The sequence below is a fragment of the Podarcis melisellensis genome, assembly GCF_964234715.1.
Source record: "Podarcis melisellensis genome assembly, chromosome: 3".
NCBI classification, from domain to species: domain Eukaryota; kingdom Metazoa; phylum Chordata; class Lepidosauria; order Squamata; family Lacertidae; genus Podarcis; species Podarcis melisellensis.
In genome coordinates this window covers 90,005,522-90,020,139 of record NC_138530.1, presented here as the reverse complement: position 1 = coordinate 90,020,139, position 14,618 = coordinate 90,005,522, and the positions used below count along the sequence as shown (strand labels likewise).

General features: G+C 44.2%; 1 protein-coding gene and 1 long non-coding RNA gene across 2 annotated transcripts in view; both read right to left on the bottom strand.

The window, feature by feature from the left end:
• Positions 1-14,618, bottom strand: part of CYRIA (CYFIP related Rac1 interactor A) — a 65,218-nt gene that overhangs the window by 34,292 nt on the left and 16,308 nt on the right. The window contains 1 exon segment of the mRNA XM_081906556.1: positions 2,104-2,154. The gene's annotated coding sequence lies outside the window, so the exon portion shown is untranslated.
• Positions 1-14,618, bottom strand: part of LOC309367407 — a 368,756-nt gene that overhangs the window by 339,892 nt on the left and 14,246 nt on the right. The window lies entirely within an intron of this gene.

Genomic DNA, 14,618 nt, shown 5'->3' with positions numbered 1-14,618 from the left:
TTGAGTGGGCAATACATTGCGCCAGGTCAAATTGCCTGCAGATGGAGTCTGAGAAGGTTCTGGGTGTGCACCTTTCAGACTCCGCCTGCCTGCCTTTGAGGGAGCCTCCCACCCCTCCAGCTCACATGAACTTGAGCAGTATGGGGGCTCACTCAGCTGAGGGGCAGGAGGCTTCTCGCCCCCCCAGCTGAAGAGTACAATAAAAACCCCAATGCCCCTCAGGCTTGCACGTGAACCGGAGAGGTATCAGGGCTTGCTCACTATAGGGCTGGGTGATGTATCTCTACGGCGAAGGAAGCAGCCAGGATACATTTCTCTTTTTTTGTAAGATATTTATTAAAAATTTTAGAGGTACAAAAGGCAAAAGCAAAAAACATCATTTTAAACAAAGAAAAAGATAAAATACAAAAAAGAAAAAGAAAAAAGAAAGAGCAGAGAATTAAGATCCATTAAGCAAAAAGAAAAAACAAGGAAAAATACAACAGATCTTCCCATTACTTATCTTTCATTAGCTTATTTCCCTGACCTACTCACACCTCCCTTTTTTGTATTCTAGGTCAATTATCCATTTCAGCAAATCCTTTCCCTCTTTTCAAATTTTTGTCCTGTAATTTATCTTGATATTAATATAACTTTACTTTCCCTCCTTTCACCAATTAACAGTCTATGTTTTCCTAAATCTTTGTAACATTTCTGCTAAAATCACATAAATTCATTCCAACATCATTCTAACATTCATCGGCCAGGATACATTTCAGACATCGTGATATATCAGCATTTCAAGGTATTTAGCTACTGATATATATCACGATGCAGAAAGCCAGATATCGCCCAGCCCTTAGCTGCTTTTCATTCAAATGACTCCCAAAACGGCTTACAAGCAATAAATAACAAATACTTAACAGAACATCACAATTGCAGCACAAATCATATGAAATAATCAACAAATAATCATCAATAAAACAATTACTTTATATAAAACACCATTTAAGAGACGCAGACTGATCTTCCTACAACAGGGATGACGAATCTCCAGCCCACAGGTGCAATTAGCTTCACCAGATCTGCCCCAAGCCACGCTCATCTGCCTTACACCTGGCGTCATCTATGATGTCAGGTGTGGGGCAGGTAAGGGTGGGGCTTGGATGAAAGGGGCTTTTCAGATGCTGCTGAGCAGCTGCCCCTTGAGCAGAACTTCCAGAACTGCCAGCTATCAGCTGACAGAGGTGGAAAAGCACTGTCCCTAGGGCTTCCCCAGCGCGGAGAATCGGTCAATCACCAGCGCTCGCAAAGCGCTGCACACACTTTTCAGTCTATACAGTTTGACTGCAAACCAAGCAGGTGAAAGAAAACCTGACATCATTGCAACATCAGATGATTGACAGCACTGGCCCACAGGAGGGGGGTGGAGATACGGATTGGGCCCACCAGCCAGATCCCTTTCCCCACTCCGGTTTTGCAAGGCGTCCAATGAAAGGACAGTTCTAACTGTGCGCACGATGAACCATGCACATGGTATGCTATTTTGCAATTATCAAAGGATTCTACGTCCCCTCAGGTTACCAAAAGTCATCAGCCTCTGCTGCGGCAATGTCTTCCCAAGGCATGTGGCAAGTGATGCCCTTAGTAAACCGCTGACTACAGTGCCAATTTTAAGGATGACTTCACTGTACGTTATTTTTTCTCTCCCACTTCTCAAAAATGAAGCAGTTTCCCCCTCCTGCCAGAAAGAGGAAGGGTGAATTTCTTTATGACTGCTACCCCAGTTTGAGCCTGCCCATCAGCATTCCCTATGAAGCGAGTCGCAATGGAATCTGTGAAAGTAGCTGGAAGCAAAGCATGAGAAATAGAGAACTGGGGTGGTGAAGGGAGCAAGAAATCAAAGTTTTCACATCTTTGTGCACTTTCAAAGTTCCCAGAGCAGGGATTCCAAAATAGTGATGATTAATTATTCCAGTTAAACCAAGTGGTGGAGGTCAAAAGCTTTCTAGGTACTGAAGTAAGCAACCAACAAAAATAGAGAGATGATGATAGATTAGATAGATGATAGATAGATATACACAGACAGACAGACAGACAGACAGATGACAGATGTGATCTTACCTCTTCAGGAATTCTCCAAAGTCTCCTAGAGATCTAAGCGAAGAGCGAAACCTGCCAATTTTAAATCCAGAACATTGTTATTGAATAATTGCACTGTAAGTGGAATGCAACTCAAATAACCTGTCATGTACTACTACTACTACTTCTAATAATAATAATAATAATTTATTATTTATACCCCGCCCATCTGGCTGAGTTTCCCCAGTCACTCTAGGCGGCTCCCAATCAATTGTTAAAAACAAAACAGCATTAAATATTAAAAACTTCCCTAAACAGGGCTGCCTTCAGATGTCTTTTAAAGATAAGATAGCTGCTTATTTCCTTCACATCTGATGGGAGGGCGTTCCACACTGCGGGAGCCACTACCGAGAAGGCCCTCTGTCTGGTTCCCTGTAACCTCACTTCTCGCAATGAGGGATCCGCCAGAAGGCCCTCGGCTCTGGATGTCAGTGTCCGGGCTGAACGATGGGGGTGGAGACACTCCTTCAGGGATACAGGACCGAGGCCGTTTAGGGCTTTAAAGGTCAGCACTTACACTTTCAATTGTGCTCGGAAACGTTTGTTTGACGTTTCTGGTTTTCCATGCAAAGGTGGGCTGACGAAGAGGCCAGAACGCCCCATGGGGGTCCCTCTCATGCAAACTGTCTGCTGTGTCTCTTTTCATCAAGAACCGTGGTACACATTTGCACCTGCACCAAGATTAATGCTCTTCATAGTTAGCTTTAAACCACAGTTTGAAGACAAGGCTGCAAGGCAGTTTGCAATGCTTGGTTCAAGTTACAGACAGCCCACCCTCTTTTCCTCAGCTGAGGAGAAATGGCTGCCCCCTCTCTGCTCCTCAAATGATTGATATGTATCGTGATCAGGGAACCTCAGCATGGCTGGGCCCAGCCACTAGACAGGGTGAAGCCACTGCCTCGGGCAGCACCACTTCCCCCTTAGAGGGGCACCAGTGCTTCAGCTGTGACTGCAAATGGGTTGTCACCTTTCATATCCACATAGCTGAACTGAAACAACCAGGTTCCTCCTTTGTCCTGCTTGGTTACATTCTTGATCAGCCTTTCTCAAGCTTGGGTCCCAATATGTTGTTGAACTACAACTCCCATCATCCCTAGCTAGCAAGGCCAGAGTTCAGGGATGATGTGAGTTGTTGTCCAACAACATCTGGGGACCCAAGGTTGAGAAACACTGTTCTTGAGAGATGGTGCACCCCTCCATCAAGGCCACACCTATAAGAGCCATGGATGAACCAAAGCATGACCAATAGGTTCATAAACGGGATATTTTTGAATACTGTCTCTTTTGCAAAACAGCCTGGCTTAAAACCCAAATTGAACACAGCCACGTTGAAGTCCACAGCCTCTGAAAACTGAATCTGTTCAAAAACATGAAGTAAAAGGTTTCTCCTCAGAAGGCTGCTTTCTCGTGAGGAAAGTTATCTGACCTTTGGGGTCAGCCATGGCATGAAGCACGCACACCATGGGCACACAGGATTTTCCATTGCAGCGGGAAAAACTTGATGTATGTATTGTTTTAAAGTAGAAGTGATAAAGCCAGATTAAACTGGGGTGGGGAGATCTGGGATGGCATTTTGAAGAGGACAACATCGCAGAGAAGCTGTGAAAAAGCTGCAGGCCTGAGCAGCATGGATTCCACAATAAACTCCCATGTGGAAGCTCCCAAAGATCACTCACAGAAGCCACCTAGATAGTCTTGGACTCACGTTTTCATCGTCTACATACAGCCTGCTGAATATGTATTACTCCCAGGCCAAGAAGACAGACCTTTGTCTTCCATCTCATGGAGGAATACCATGTCCCCCTGCCGCTCTTGCTTTTGAAAGATTCTGTCCATACAGCCTTCAACTACATTTAGAGTTTTGTTTACAATCCTCATAACTGATGTGTGGGATGCAGGTGGCACTGTGGGTTAAACCACAGAGCCCAGGACTTGCCGATCAGAAGGTCGGCGGTTCCAATCCCTGCGATGGGGTGAGCTCCCGTTGCTCGGTCCCTGCTCCTGCCAACCTAGCAGTTCGAAAGCAAGTCAAAGTGCAAGTAGATAAATAGGTACCGCTCTGGCGGGAAGGTAAACGGCGTTTCCATGCACTGCTCTGGTTCGCCAGAAGCGGCTTAGTCATGCTGGCCACATGACCCGGAAGCTGTACGCCGGCTCCCTCGGCCAATAAAGCGAGATGAGCTCCGCAACCACAGAGTCGGTCATGACTGAACCTAATGGTCAGGGGTCCCTTTACCTTTACCTTTTTACCCAAGCATGTACTTTAGTCATGCCCAGCAATTTATTTTTTTTAAAAAAATCTTTTTTCAATGAATAGCAGGTCCCCATGCCACATTGCAAATTGCTTTTGAAATTCCCTAGGATTTCAATAGTGTTTGGCAGTGTAATAAGAGAGAGAGAGAGAGAGAGAGAGAGAGAGAGAGAGAGAGAGAGAGAGGAGGGCTTGGTGCTGAGAAATACACAGCCCCTCTCAGATGCATAGCTTTTGGTTCCTAGTCAATATATTCCAGTAAAGCAAAGAGAATTATATACGTTGCAGTTTAGGAGCCATCTAACAAAATTGTTTTAGCCATAGATAAAGCACACTTCTTTTTTTTAAGGAAGCTAGTTCAATACCTATAACTCAACTGCCCAACTGTATGTTCTGGGAGAGAAGCTTATCACACATGCCAAGTTTGAGCAATCGCACTTTACAGTCAATTTAACTTAAGGCAATACACAGCTGCTTGCTTTGGAAGTTTCCTGCTGAGGAAGAAATAATGAAGGCCATATGATCAGTCTTCCAGCTTGCATTAAAAATTAAGTCATGGGAGTGGGAAGAACTGCGTAACAGCATGGTTAAAAACAACATCGACCTCGGACCAGCAAGATAAAAGGCTCCAGTGACTTTTCTTTTTTAAAAAAATCCAGTCCTCCGCTATTTTACACTTTGTTATGATGACATGCTGAACGGTGGAAGGCAGAACATAATTGTCCTGCAAATGGGTCTTCCAAACGCGCTGACCACTGCTCACGTCTCATGAGGAAATTGCAACACTGGCTGCACAGAGGAGAAGCATCCGGGAACCTTTAGCTGACACTGGAGGCCCACGTGGTCGAGCAATTACAGTGTTGGGACTTGGGTGATTTGCAAAATGTTATGCAAGATCACCCTGTAGAACTCTGAGCCGTGCTTCTTCAGATTGCAGGTGAGTAGGCACTTTTCGTTCCTGAAGGCAATCCACAGAAAATACAGTGGTAGCTCGGGTAAAGTACTTAATTCATTCCGGAGGTCCGTTCTTAACCTGAAACTGTTCTTAACCTGAAGCACCACTTTAGCTAATGAGGCCTCCCGCTACTGCCGCGCCGCCACAGCATGATTTCTGTTCTCATCCTGAAGCAAAGTTCTTAACCTGAGGTATTATTTCTGGGTTAGCGGAGTCTGTAACCTGAAGCATATGTAACCTGAAGCGTATGTAACCCTAGGTACCACTGTACTCATAGACTGCATACCATAGATTGAAAGCACTTGGCTTTCCCCAAAGAATTCTGGAAACTGCACTTTGTTAAGGGTGCTGGGAATCACAGCTCTGTGGGGAGTAAATCACAGTTCCCAAACTTCTTCGGTGCTGTGTATGAAGCCCCTACATGCAGGAAACCAGAACATCAGGGGAATAGACCTGCACTAACCTATTTTCCTTGATGTCCTGGTTTTCTACACGCAGGATTTCTAAATTATTACTATTAACTAACTCCAATCAGAAATGATACTGCCCGACAACTCTGCAGTCTCATTCTGTCCTCTCCTTTTAGGCAACCTAAAATTAATGGTGAAGGATGAAGGGAGATCTACAGACCTAGATCATAGAATAGTAGAGTTTGAAGGGACCCTGATGATCATCTAGTCCAACCCCCTGCAAAGCAGGAACATGCAGCTGTCCCATAAGGGGATCGAACCTGCAACCTTGGCATTATCAGCACCTCTCTCTAAGCAACTGAGCTACCCAGCTGACAAAGACTCCCTTGAAAAGACCCTGATGTTGGGAAAGATGGAGGGCACAAGGAGTAGGGGATGACAGAGGACGAGATGGTGGGACAGTGTTATCGAAGTCACCAACACGAGTTTGATCAAACTGTGGGAGGCAGTAAGACAAGAGTGCCTGGCGTGCTCTGGTCCGTGGGGTCACGAAGAGTCGGACACGACTAGACGACTAAACAACAACAAACACACAGCAGTAGATGGCATGGTAGGCTGCTGCCACTCACCTGACCTCCGGCCTGTTGCATAGTTGCTGCTTACTGGGAGGGAGAGGGGCAAATGCATCAGCAGAACCAATCTGGCGTTTCTGTCAATGTGTTTGAACCACATCAACCTCGCCAAGCCGTCCACCACTGCATTATAGGCTGAAGATCCCTAGCAATGTTTCAAAGTAGAAGACCTGGAAAAATGACTGACACCTCCTTGGGAGTTTCTGTGTCATCATGAAATTTAAAAAATGAAGTGAAATGTCTTGAAGCGAAGATCTCAGCTGAAATTATCTTCCTGAATTTCTGCCAATAGTACAGAATCACAGAACTGTGGCGTTGGAAGGAACCATGAGAGTAATCTAGCAATGCAGGACTCTTTTGCCCAACATGTGGCTCCAACCCACAACCCAGAGATTAAAGAGTCTCATGCTCTACTGACTCCACTATCACAGTAATTCACTAGTGGTCCAAAACAATCTCAGCAGTCATCCCAATCATAATTCCAGGAGGAACGTCTCCCAAGTAAAAAAGAAAAGAAGAGGTTTGACTTTGCCTCGTCCCCCTGCACCCTAAACTACTCCCTAAATCTGAACACCTCCTAGGCAGCATTCAAAACTCCCCTTGTTCTAGGCGCATCTTGCAACAGGGAATTTCATAATTAGCACAAGCAGTTTCTGAGCTCACCTAAGATTTCAGATTAAAACTGCAGAGTGGAAGGAAAGGAGGAGCTTTTTCTGCCTCCCCACTTCTAGCTACTCTCCGAAGACTGGAGAAGAGACCCCCTTAAGAATATTAGGGGGCTGGGCAGGGGAAGGACTAGAGCATGTGAAAAAGGAACATAAGGTTTTAGCTGTAGTTCATTCATTTTCAGCTTTTCTTGTCACAAAAAAACTCACCAAGACATTCTGTTGTTGCGCCCATAACCTCAGTTTAAGGTGCTGTTTAGCGCCTAGCTTTCATATCTCAGTTTCTAACCCTGCTCCTAGGCTATAGCTCAGTGGTAGAGATTCTGCGTGGCATACAGAAAGCCTCAGTTCAATCCTCGCCATCTACACAGAGAGGGTGGTTTAAAACCCAGAGATGTCTGTCTAAAACCAATGGCAGCTAGATGGACCAATGGTCTGATTCGGCATAGAACACGGTCTAATTTTTGCATGCAGCAGATATTTGCCTGGACTCAGGATAAGTAACAAAACCTGCTTGCAAATTAGCTAACTAGACCTACCAAATCGGGCCAGCTTGTCCCTGTGACTTAAATACACATGCAAGCAGGCTAAATAAAGGGTCCCATCCTCACCCACCAGTGGTCTTAAATAATTCCAGAAACACGAAATTATTTCTTCCTCATCAAGATGCCTTTCCCAGAACTGAAGGTTACTCAGGACTGTTGGTTATTGGTTAGCCCTCTGCTACAGTACCAATAAAATATTACATCAAAACAGTCAGAGCAAAACCATCGCTTATGGTAGAAACAGAAAGGCCATGTGAGGAAGGCTAACAAAGCCAGTGAAACATCTCCGAGTGACAACATACCCTCAGAGACTAGCACAAAAACCAAGAGCAACAGCTCCTAAACGCCAGCATCAATGCCTTCTGAAATAAGACAGGGTTTTGATCTTGTGACTTTTTTTTCTTTCTTCCACGCACTCTGCAAGTCACATGGTGCTGCTTTTCTCCTTTTATGGGCAAAAAAAGCAGAAGAAAGCCAGTGCAGCTCAGTTGGGGGGGGGGGGTTTGGAGGCTCACTTCACTTTTAGCCGCATGAATTAGAAACACGGCAAGTTGTAATGCAAGTCACCCTTTCGCACCTTGGTGTGAAAACACACACACACACACACACACACACACACATCCTGAAACGAAAAGCAAACTCCTTTGCTCCTCTTCTCAAATGTGAGCAAGCTACAAATCGATATTCATCATCTGAAGCGTAAAAGAGGTTTTCTTTAAAAACAAAACAACCCACAAGTGACACATTCGGTGCTGATATATGCATGTGCCTTCTTTTAAATTCATTGTCGAGCAAATGTGATGATCACTGCTTATATCACTGGCCTCGTTTCCCCCCACCCTGCCGACTGTCACAGAGCAGCAACAAAAAAACTCATGCTTGCATAATATGACATTTCCATCGGTTTTCTACATATGTCCTAAGTTTCAGCATCTGCCTCCTACTACTGGTTGCTTAAATTTTGTTTTTCTGCTTTTTTAAAAAAGAAAAAGGAGCTCAGCGCAACTGGATAATAGCTGGACAGCTTGCTAAAAAGCTACCATTCTTCCAAGCTGTCCAAGGATATGTATTTTAGACTGGCTGGGATTTTATTTTTTTAAAAAAAGATATGTGTACTGCTGTATCAAAAAGGTATCTACTGTATTACAGTGGGTTTACAACAACATTAAAAAAACACAAAAACAAACAACAAAATCATAAAATGTTAAAAATAAGTGAAACGCAAAAAAGAAATTAAAAACAACAACGATGTAAGAATGACCTTGGTAAATTTGTGATGTATAATCCACAGCATCTTATTATGATCCTAAGCTTTCATTACATACACAGGAAAACCTCAGTCGTCAAACGTAATCTGTTCCAGAAGCCCATTCGCCTTCCGAAATTTCGGCAACCGAGGCGCGGCTCCCGATTGGCTGCAAGAACTTCCTGCACTCAAGCAGAGGCCACGTCAGATGTTTGGCTTCCGAAAAATGTTCGGAAACCGGAGCATTTACTTCCAGGCTTTCAGCGTTCAGGAGCTGAAATGTTCCAAAACAGAGCCATTCGGGAACCGAGGTTTGGCTTTCAGAAAAATTAATCTCAATAAAAGATAGCAAAAAATCCCTATGCAGCCCATAGCACAAGACAATTTACTCAAAAGGAAGTTTCTTACTGATTTGGTATTTTTTAAAAAACACAAACATCACACCCACATAAGTAGCTTGTTCCCATTCCTTCTAGTCTCCTAGTTAACCCAAGGAGGACTTTTTATTTATTTTTAAATGTGCACGGTGCGTGACAGAATTGAAAGTATTATGTTCATTGGATGGCAAGACGGTGACTTTGCAGGTTGCTGCATTTGCCTGGTGACTGAATACTGTGATGTTGGATTTGATCACGCAAGGTTCAGTGGCACCAAAGGACGATTCATTTTGGAGCAGACAGCAATGATTTATTTCTAAAGAGTTTGCTTTACCCACTTCAAATGTTGCTGGATTCGACCATCGCTTCTCTCCGTAGAGTCATAAATTAAGGACTCCGCTACATTAGGAATAAAACAGCAATTTGAATGCACTATCAACATGTCACACTAGATGGTGTCAGAGAGCAGGAAATTTTTATAAGCGATTTTCCATAGGGATTTTTTTCTTTCATTATAACCATCTAATTTCTGACTTATTTATAGCGCTTTCCCCCTGTGTGTAGATCCACCCTAAGTCTCAAAAACTTGCATGCTTGCAGATCACCTAGAATAAGATGGAGGCAGCACTTCAAGACTCTCTGAGGACAAAAGGTGCTGGATGAAGGACAAAGAAGAACTGCTCCATGCAATATATCAATTCCTGTCAGATGTCCCTGGAAACCGTCCAATAGCACTCATGCAGCTGAATCTGCTGCTCCTGCCCACACAGGTAATGGGGAAGTATAGCCTATGTCTCTACAACAGTGGTTCTTAACATTTTTGGGGGTCACAAACCCCTCTGAGAATCTGCTGAAATCTTTGGACCCCATTCTCAGTATTTTCTCCCTTCACAAATATACATTTCAAAGCAACAGGAAGGAAACTGAATGAGGGGGGAAATAACAATTTTTTGCACCTGGTTCACACCCTGAAACCCATCCTAGGGGGTGTCTCAAGAGCCCCTGGTCTGTAGGGACCCCTGTACTAGTAGCCTAGCTAAAAAAAAGGAAAAAAATCCAGCTAAGGCAGCCTATAAATATACTTATTAACCAACTTATTTACATGCAGGGCTTTTTTCAGCTGCACCTTGCCAGAGCTCAGTCCTGGCACCTCTCAGGTGGGCACCATTGCCATTATAAGACAACAAGGGAGGCGTTCATGGTGAGTTCCAGTACTTTTCCGCCTACAAAAATAGGAATGCATTACATCGCACACAAAAATCAATGTAAACATATAAGGAACACCTGGGTGGAATCTTGTTGTTTAGTCGTTTAGTTGTGTCCGACTCTTCGTGACCCCATGGACCAGAGCACGCCAGGCACTCCTGTCTTCCACTGCCTCCCGCAGCGGAATCTACACACATATAAAAACCCTTCTGAAAATGCTTTTTTAAAAAGCGTTTTTAAAAATACATCGAATTTTCCATAAGGCTCGCCATCTAGTGTCACATTGCATATTGCACTTAAGACACACTTTAAATGTTTTATTTGCAACTGTATAGCTGAGACGCTGAACATTTAATCCACTATATGGACAAAGCATAGGAATGGAAAACTAAACAATTCCCTTCTCTCTCTTTATATATATTTATAAAATGGATGACAAAAAGCCACTTGAAGATGAAAGGGAGTCTTTAAACAAACCATTCAATGATTCTACAACTCGTGGAGTTTCCATAAAGGCTGTGACTTTGCCTTTCAAAGCCCACCTACACAAGTTTGTGCAGCACATTAGCTACCTACGGTCCATAACAAAAGAAACACCCTTTTTTTGTTGCTGCAAAGCTCTCCTGCCTTGTTGCTTGAAAGTAATCCCTGCTCACCAAAGGTAAGTATCCTCTCCAAATCCTCTGGCATTAAGCAGTTCTCCGCGGCCACCTTTTCAGAGAGCCTGCCTCTAACTCTCCAAGCCTGTTCAGCAGCTGAATAGCTAAGTGGGGAATAATTTCAACTAATGATTCACTCAGTGTTTTTATTCGTGCAGTTGGTGTTCTGCAGTGCTTCAATCAAGGGCTGACTTACACAAAACTTCATTATTCTCCATGTCGGAAGGAGCTTGCTCTTAACGCTTAAATTGGTGGCAAAAGAGACTTTTTGGTGCAAGCTTCAAAATCCGCATCGTGCTGGGGGACCCGAAAGGAGGAGGAAAAGGATGAGGCAGGCTCTCTAAGCCAAGTGGAAAAATAGGACACAGTTTTGTCGCTTATAGCTTTCTCACTAATTTGGCATAAAATAAGTTGGGACGCTGCAACGCTGCCGCCGCCAGCCAGCCTAGAGGCAGGAAAGACTGATCCAGCTCATCCGCTGCGTAAAGCTGACAGGGGAACAGATGATATGAGCAGCTCAGGTACCTGTAGCCAACAGCCAAATATGTGGCTGGAAGCCAGTCCTCAAATGGTGGCAAAAGATACAAGCTACACCTCCTGAAATAATTCATAGAAACAGAGAATTGGAAGGAACTATGCAATGCAGGAATATTTTGCCCAATGCAAGGCTTGAACCCACAACCCTGAAATTAAGAGGCTTGTGCTCTACCAACTGGGCTCTTTATCTCATTCCTCTTCTATACAGTGGTACCTCGGGTTAAGTACTTAATTCGTTCTTGAGGTCCGTTCTTAACCTGAAACTGTTCTTAACCTGAAGCACCACTTTAGCTAATGGGGCCTCCTGCTGCCGCCGTGCCACCGGAGCACGATTTCTGTTCTCATCTTGAAGCAAAGTTCTTAACCCGAGGTAATATTTCTGGGTTAGTGGAGTCTGTAACCTGAAGTGTCTGTATCCTGAAGCGTATGTAACCCGAGGCACCACTGTACAACTTTTAAAGGTATACACTGTCCTAAGTACCCATGTTAGATTAGCTTATGGCAGGGCTGCCATACATTTCAAAGGTGGAATTGGCGTTCGAGTCTTGGATCTTAGACAAGTCAGCTGAACAATTTTTTCTTTAAAAAAAGCTTAATAATTTTGGTGTCTTCCTATAAAAAGCTCAACAACTTTCGGGGTACAGTTGTACCTTGGATCTCAAACACCTTGGCTCCCGAACAAATCGGCACCCGAATGATCAAAGTGAGTGTTCCGGTTTTCGAACGATTTTTGGAAGCCAAACTTCCAGTGCCTTGGCTTTTGAATGGTTTTGTGAGTTGAATGGACTCCCAGAACACATTCTGCTTGAGAACAAAGGTACAAATGTAACCTGGTTTTTACCTTTTGAAATATGGCAACCCTAGCTTATAGCATCCAAACCCAGCATTCTTTTAAGGGACTCTCCCATAGGGTTTCTAAAGCATCAGTTCATACAGCGTGAGTCCTTTAAAAGAGGCCCTTGAAAAGACTCACCCTGTACGTAAAGGTAAAGGGACCCCTGACCATTAGTTCCAGTCACAGACGACTCTGGGGTTGTGGCACTCATCTCGCATTACTGGCTGAGGGAGCCGGAGTACAGCTTCCGGGTCATGTGGCCAGCATGACTAAGCCGCTTCTGGAGAACCAGAGCAGCGCATGGAAACACCGTTTACCTTCCCGCTGGAGCAGTACCTATTTATCTACTTGCACTTTGATGTGCTTTCAAACTGCTAGGTTGGCAGGACACCCTGTACATACATACACACACACACACACACACACACACACACACACACACACACAATTTTATTAGTATGCTGCCTTTCCCCAGTTCAAACCATGCTCAAGGCAGCTTGCAACATGGAAAAATATGGTACATAACTGCAGCATAACAAAAGCAGTCGTGAGCAATAAATAAAATATATTTTTTAAAAAATGCACAACCAAACTGAACAATTTCCATGTAAAGCAGAAAAAACATCTATAGTAAAGATGCAAAAACACAAAAACACAAAAACCCAACAGCAGCAGCAACCACCCCACAACAACACCCCAGCCCAAATGTCTGTTCAGCAGCCTCAGCTTTTGCAGCTGGAGTCAGTCAGGGCCCTGCCGTCCAGGCAAGGTAGAAAAAGACCCCCGCAACAACCCTGTGAGGTAGGCCAAGAGATATTGACTGGCCCAAGGTCACCCAGTGAGCTTCAAGGCTGAATGAGCTTCAAACTCTGGCCTCCTAGAAGTTTTAGTCCAGCACTATAATCATGACACCATACCGGCTTATGAACATTATGGTATCATGAAGAGTCCAGCAGCATGCGGTGAAATTCTTCATAGGGAAACAGTTAGGGTCATAGTCACCAGCTTGTGAGGGGGGCAACCTCGCACCTGTGATATTGCGTCATCCTGATGTTGTGCTCATGAGCATCGTGCTTCCCTCCCTAAGCCAAGCAGAAGCTTCCAAGGCTTTGGGAAGGAGGCACCGGGCTCCCAATTTATTGGGAACATTTAGGGGACTAGCCTAGCCCACTGGCAGCACAACACTGAAAAAGTAAAACAGCATAATAACTTCAACTCCCTTTAAGAAAAGCCGCTTTGCTATGAAGAAGGCAAGAACTCTAAGCCTGATTGTGCTAGTCTGAAGGCTGGATAAAACTTCATCCTAGCTGATAACCAAAGAACTCAGCAAAGAAAGAGATGCGCTCTTACTAAACCGGAAGTAAAGAGTGAGTGGGTAGTTCGGTTAGCCAAAACACATCAGGGATGAACAGATAAGTCTATTTCTGGTTTGTGGCAGATCCAAGCATGTTCATTCACAAGTTTGCTCTGTTCTGTTTCTATTCACTTTGCTTTTAAAAAAAGAAGAAGAAAAGCACATTATTTTTAATGTCTTTTTTCACCGAAATATGAAATTTACTTCAAGATGCATCTGTAGACATTTTTACCCTAAAAAGGCACTTTTAATATGCATTTGGGCATGTTTATTAAGCCAAGAACAGTAAATGTGCAGAACTGCAAAAACTGAAGGATCTGTGATGTTTTGATCCGCATATTCGTTCAGGTAGGGTGAATCAGGTTGGTTTGCGCAGACTCAATGAAACCCATAAGAATCCCTAAAACATATACAGTCCGTCTGACTAGATCGGTCCCTTTTGTCATTTTAACTGGCGGCATGGAATGATGGGGAACAGTATCCAATCTGGGTCACCCTGTTAGTCCCATTCCCACCCCCGCAGAGCTAAAATGGCACTGCTGGCTCAGCTGCCAATAAGCCCACAGCCAAGATGCCATGGTCTGCACTGTAATTTTCATGTCACACACTGCACCCACAATTTCCACCTGTTGCAAGAATGACAACACAAAACAGCAGTCTGGTAAGTGGGCTGCTAACCATGCTTCTTGCATGGTACAATTCAGATGTTACGAAACCCAGGACCAAAGGCACATGCTCTGAGGAACTGCAGAAAAATTGGCGGACGAGGAGATGACAGCAACATGGGGGTGGAGAAACACACATATGGTACCTAATGGATTGAGG